General features: G+C 43.9%; 1 protein-coding gene across 3 annotated transcripts in view; it reads right to left on the bottom strand.

The window, feature by feature from the left end:
• The window catches only part of SMAD1 (SMAD family member 1), a 47,507-nt gene extending 41,801 nt beyond the window's left edge, over positions 1–5,706 (bottom strand). The window contains exon 1 of one of the 3 annotated variants that reach the window (XM_027721085.2): positions 5,594–5,706. The gene's annotated coding sequence lies outside the window, so the exon portion shown is untranslated. Of the gene's footprint in view, positions 1–5,183; positions 5,338–5,431; positions 5,570–5,593 lie in introns of those variants that run through there. The other 2 variants (XM_027721082.2, XM_027721080.2) reach the window with 2 other exon arrangements.
• Positions 5,707–6,000: the final 294 nt, after the last annotated feature.

A 6,000-nucleotide genomic window follows, 5' to 3' on the forward strand; every position in this document is an offset into this window, starting at 1 on the left:
AGGCATGTTTAAAAATAATTTGTTTTCCTCCTTGTACTCTAGACTTTGCCTGTGCATGCTAGGGAAAGGGTGGGGGAAGAACTAAATGAGGAAGGCTGGTGACATCTGTTCTAGTATCACTCTCCCAAGTGGATAACCTATATGAAAATAAAAGTGACATATAGTCCAAAATCATTACAGAGCTACAACAGAATAACTGAATTGTGCAAGTGTCCAGAATAGCTCTACTGGTCAGGTTCTCTGCACTGGTAAGTCTAGAAGGGGGAAAAAAAGCTTCAACTCTTGATCTGAACTCAGATTCTACAGAGTCTCCCAAGACAGCAGTCACCAGGAGAGTACAACTGAGCAAAAAAAACCCTACTTGCAGAAAACCCTTTCTCATCCAATGCCAGCTCAGTCCAGCTTCTGTGCCACACACACAGGACAGCTGCCAGGGCTGGCACTGTGGTCACACAGCCCCACAACCCTTCCATCAGAGTAATCCTAATGCCAAAGTACCCAATCCACATCCTCCAAATAAAAGAAATAACGAAAATGGACCCATCTCCACAGCTCAGCCGAGTTCAGCACTACCTGCATCGAACACTTGACTTCAAAGGGGCTAATTAGGAGTAGTGTGTTCAACCTTTGTTCCTACTGAATTAGGAGGAACTTTCAATGCCAACAGATGCAGGCATCAAATGGATGCAGGGAGAGATCCTGTACAATCTGGGTTCACTCTAGAAAACATTTTTATTCCTTGAAATTAGCCTATTTTATTAAATGCTTGCCTTCTCTATACCTTTAAAAAACAAAAGTGTCCCCCACTCAAATACAGGGCGAACCAAAAAGCTTCTGTAATGCAAATGAACATTTGTCTGAGGAGCAGGATAGGGATCTTTGTGGCAGCCATTAGCCAGCCAAGAGCATCCTCCTCCTCACCTCTGAGTCCACCCTCTGCAATGCCCTTCACAAGAGGTACAATCTAACATTATCTCCGGTTATTTTGAATCCTGAAAAATAGAAACATTTTAACAGAAATAGTTACACACCAGCCTGCAGGGACAAAACTCTATAAATTAAAAAGCATAAATTTAAAATAACCTCTTTCCCATCCCAAGCAAAAACCTCTGTTCTAATAGACAAATTCTCTGTGCTGTTCTACAGTTATACCATCATGGCTTGAGCATAACAGCTCGAGAATTGCAAGATAGCTGTGTAGATGAGCCTTTAGGTCACCAGCATTTCAAGCCTCACTTGCCAACTTGGGATTTATGTTTCAAACTCGAATTTTCCATTCAGTTAATTTCAAAGATAAATTTCTAGGAACTGCATATCATCTTTTAATTATTGACTGGTATGCGTTCAATTTTTTGCTATACACAGAAGAAAGGCCAGTGAAGAATACTAGTCTGCTGTTACTACTGGGAAATCAGTTAAGTCTTTAAGGGCAGAACAGACCCTTCCCCACTCTGAAAGCACAACTGGGTGAGTTTGTCATGAAAATCTAAACCAGAAATTAAAAAAAAAAAAAAAAAAAAAAAAAAAAAAAAAAAAACCAAAAAACCAAAAAAACCCCAAAACCAAAAACCAAAAAAAAACCAAAAACCTACAGGTCGGCAGAATCACTTCATTAACCATAAAGCAATTTGTGCAATCTGACTTTCATTTTCACAGATTTTATGGCTCTCTCTTCAACAAGGTGGTTTCTTCATCTGCACTGACAGAGCAGAAGACAGCTCCACATCCACATTTTGTAAGACACTGCACTCAAAAGTGAGCTTTAATTCTCTTACCTGCCACTCAGAAAGCACCTCAGCTAAAGCACAAGCTGTTGAGATGCAACTGAACCTGGAGATTAATGGATCTCTTACCACTAGTGGCCATCTATTTTCTCTGCTTCTCTTGTATGCCTCGATTTTTCTTTTTTTAACTTACATTTGTGACTAAAAATAAGATATGTTTCTTTCTTGGCTGGGAGAAGCTCAGGAGATTGAATGTAGAGTTCACATCAATTCAGGTATAAGGAGTTGGTTTAACCACTGATAAATGCAAAACTCTCAAATCCCCAAGATTTGAGAGCACACTGACTAGCAGAAAGGAGGGGGAAAAAGGAGTTTTTTCAGGATTTTTCCCACAAAACTTCACAGTGATTTTACCAGTAGAAACAGCAAGACCTAAGATGCTTAATATTTAATAAACATTTTACTACCTGTGGCATGCTACTTTCTAAGGCACTTAGAGAGAAACACAAATCTGAAACCACAGTTGCCTTCACTAAAGAAAAGTAGAATGAGCTATGCCAAGCCATATTCAAAATTACAGTGTCTGTTCTAAAATAAGTTTGGTCATATAGTTCAAGATAGGACTAAAATGCTCTGTCTTATACAAGAACTCAAATCTGCAGGAACATTTCAACAGTAAATTACAAACTTCAGTAGGATAAAAATACTAGGGGAAAAAAAAAAAGCCCAAACAATTGGCTTGTTTGGCTGTTTGTCCCGTGGATATCTGACAGCACAGTCTGCAGGTAAAGTCTAGCTGATTCTGAGGCTTGAGAAAGGATATATAAAATTCAGAGATTCACTCACAACCACTTCCCCACGCACACATCTCGAAGCTGCACATGCCTTCATCTATTTCAGTTCCTAATGGCTGCAAGGAAGAGGTTAAGAGTCAACCTAAACTGGTTCAGCATTTTCCCACAAGCTTTAATTTCAACTACTCTTTGCATAACTTAAATAAAAAACACGGTGCTGTCTTTATTTGATTCTTAAACCACCCGTATCTGAAGCACAATGGGACATGTCACAGACACTTGCTTCACTGCCCTCATAATATGGTTTAATTATGATGACCGAACTAACAGGCTCACATCATAGACTTTTACAGGTTGACCCTGTGTCATCCTGATGTATCATTTTGCACCAGTTCAGTGCTGTAAATCAATTTAAGATCTCCAGCAGGTTGAAAAGGCTGGTAATGATGCTTTCTCTGCAATCTCTGGGGACTCCACATTATACACAACTTACATTATTTATAAAGCTGAGATGATGCCTCCATTAGGCCTGTAAGACTACTCAAATGAGTTTTTATTTTACACACACAACTTGGGCTTCATAGAACACTGGCTATATGTAATATCCAGTGCATTCATGCTTCAATTTAAAAAAAAATTAAAAGTCATAACCTCTTCATTTTTAAAATCTTTATACCAAGCAAAGAAACTCATAGTTTAATCTGATTAATTTCTCAGTACTCAGAAACACAAGTAGCACTTTAATTAACCTTTGTATTGCTTTTCTTCACGTCCAACTCTTTACTCTGTGTTCAAACTACAGAGGAAAAACAAACACTAAACTCATCAGCTTTCAAATATTTGATTGATAGTTAATATTATACCAAAACAGAAAGATCTCCATCTGTTTATTCAGTCACTTTTCTCGAATGTATTGGATCATCACATCTTCAAGGGTACACGAAAAAGCAAGCTGAACAGGACAGAGTAGGAAAAAATGTATTTGATTACATATCCAGTGGTAATGGGGTCAAAACAGATGCAAGGACAAATCCCTACCCTTGGGGTAACCTGATCATGCCTTGAACTGATCCTTTCTGGTAGCTGTGGAAGGCCTCTGGATCACCCAAATCAAGGGAAATTTCTCTCTACCACCTACTTACAGTCTGAAGTAAATTGCAAGATTTCATCCCTAAGACCACAGCAAGTACTTCAAAAAGGGCCAGATATCCTTCATTTTCACACTGATGCTTTTCCAGTCACAGTAATGAAACAAGCACTCAAAACTTGCAGTAAAATCCAATGAGAACCTCTAAAAAGCTTCATAGCACTGCTCTCTGGTTCAATGGGAAAATTAAATGAGTATTAATCAGCTGCAACTAACAAACTCATGTCCCATAATTCAGCAGAGTAATTACTGACAAGTAAAAGAAAAAATTAAGTCAATCTTAGGTTCTCTCACATGATTTGCTCCTATTGTTTGACAGGACAAGGTGCACACAGTCAGCCACATGAAGACCGACAGAATTACAGACACACGCCTGCAAAGAAAAGTGTTCTCTGTGGGCTGGGTAGCTTCAGTTTTTACTCTTATTCTTGAATGCTGCTTAAAAACACATGTAACTATTGGAGGTGAAAAAATTAAACAAGTTTTCTTTGACTTCTCCTCTGTGTGCAAAACAGATTCAAACTATCAGCTATGACAGCTCTTTCCTAAGCATATTAGTTTCAAGACACTGTATCTTTAAGCACTGACATCCATTAAACACTGACATATTTCAGTCAATGATCTTTTCCATTTGCCTGTATCTGAAATACACATCTACTTTTAGTCCTCTCCATCTGGATCCAACAATACTGCTTTTATAAACCCCTGTTTATAATACTTCCCCAAATAAAACTGTTACCCTTTTCGACATGCAGTGAGCATCATTTTATCCTAAAATACACCAAAATAATAACTGATTTTCAGAATAAGTTCTAATTATTCAGATACTGTAAAATCAAACTGTAAGGTCCTACCACATATCTTCTTCAGATTATTCTACTAACAAAAGAGCAATCACAGCAACCCTGCTTCGGGCAGAACTCCCTCTGACTTCGGTTTATATAAAAAAAAAAATAGTATCTGGCCCAGATCCTTTCGAACGCATGACTAAATATTTCCACGCCAGTAAATCTTAATAAGCTCTAAAGATCTATATTCAGGATAAGATTATTTGGCTGTACAAGCATATGAAGAAACTATACTGAGGAGGGGGAAAATCTCAAGCATCCAAACCCTTTAACAGTGAGAAGAAAAAAAAAATTAAGTGAACTTTCCTTGACCTCTAAGCACAGATTTGTCATTAAAGAAGAAAGAAGGGAAGGGGGGGTGGGGCGGGAAAGAGGGACGGGGCTGCGGAACGAATAAGGAAGGGGGGAGGGGAGGAAGGGGGGAAAAAAAAAAAAAAAAAAAAAAAAAAGATAAATTAAAGGGAGAGGGACGCGGCTGGGCCGAAGCGGGAGGCGAAGGGCTGTTCCCGCACACACAAAGGCGGCCCCTGCCCCGGCCGGCCGGGGCTCCGCCGCGTCCCCGGGGGCGCACAATGGGGCCGGGAACGGGAACGGGGAGGAGGAGGAGGAGAACGGCGGCTTCCCGGCGGGGAAAGGCTGTGCCTCCCGGCGGGCCCGGCGTGGCACCTACCGCCGAAGTTGGAGCCGGGAGCGGTGCCCCCCGGGCCGCCGCAGGGACGCCATCATGCCGGGCAGGGAGGAGAGCGGAGGGCAGCGCTGCCGAGGAGCCGCTCCCGCGCCGCGGTCCTGCCCCCGGGCCGGGGACCACCCGGGGGAGGGAGGGAGGGAGGGAGCAGAAGCGGGAGGAGGAGGAGGAGGATGCGCGGGCACGGCGGGCAGCGAGCGGGGAGAGGCGCGGGGGGGACGCGAAGTTGTTACCGGCTGGCGGGCGGTGACGGGCGGCTCCGCGCCGGAAGCGGGAGCGGGATGGATGTGGCCCGGCTGGCGTCAGGCGGCCTGAGCCGCCCCGCGCCGCTCACCGGCACACGCACACGCACACACATACAGACACAGACACACACCACACACACACACACGCACCGGCCCGGCCAGGGATCCTCCCCAAATTCCCGCCCCCGCCGCCGCGCCGCCGGGTCCCGCTGGGAGCGCTGCGCCCGCCGCCGCCGAGCGGCCCCGGCCGGGAGCTCGGGCTGCTGGGCTCCGCTGACTCCCAGACCGTCCCGATGTCCGAGCGCCCTCGGGCACCTCCTCAGGGGTTTAAAAAGCGCTGCTGTACGGCTGGAGCGAGGCTGGGGAGCTCCGGCAGCGGCAGATGTTGTCAGACTCTCAGTTAAAGTCAATTCCTGATCGAACTGGATTATGTCCTGCCTCTTGCCGCAGGTGATTCAGTCCTCACTTGGTCTATTCTTAATACTGAAGTAATTGCTGTAATACCTCCCCCAGTGACGGAGCAGTCTCTATCCCCATGTATTTTACACGTGGACGTC

The sequence above is a fragment of the Pipra filicauda genome, unplaced genomic scaffold, assembly GCF_003945595.2.
Source record: "Pipra filicauda isolate LSUMZ 115617 unplaced genomic scaffold, ASM394559v2 scaffold8_size5757611_pilon, whole genome shotgun sequence".
Lineage (NCBI taxonomy): Eukaryota > Metazoa > Chordata > Aves > Passeriformes > Pipridae > Pipra > Pipra filicauda.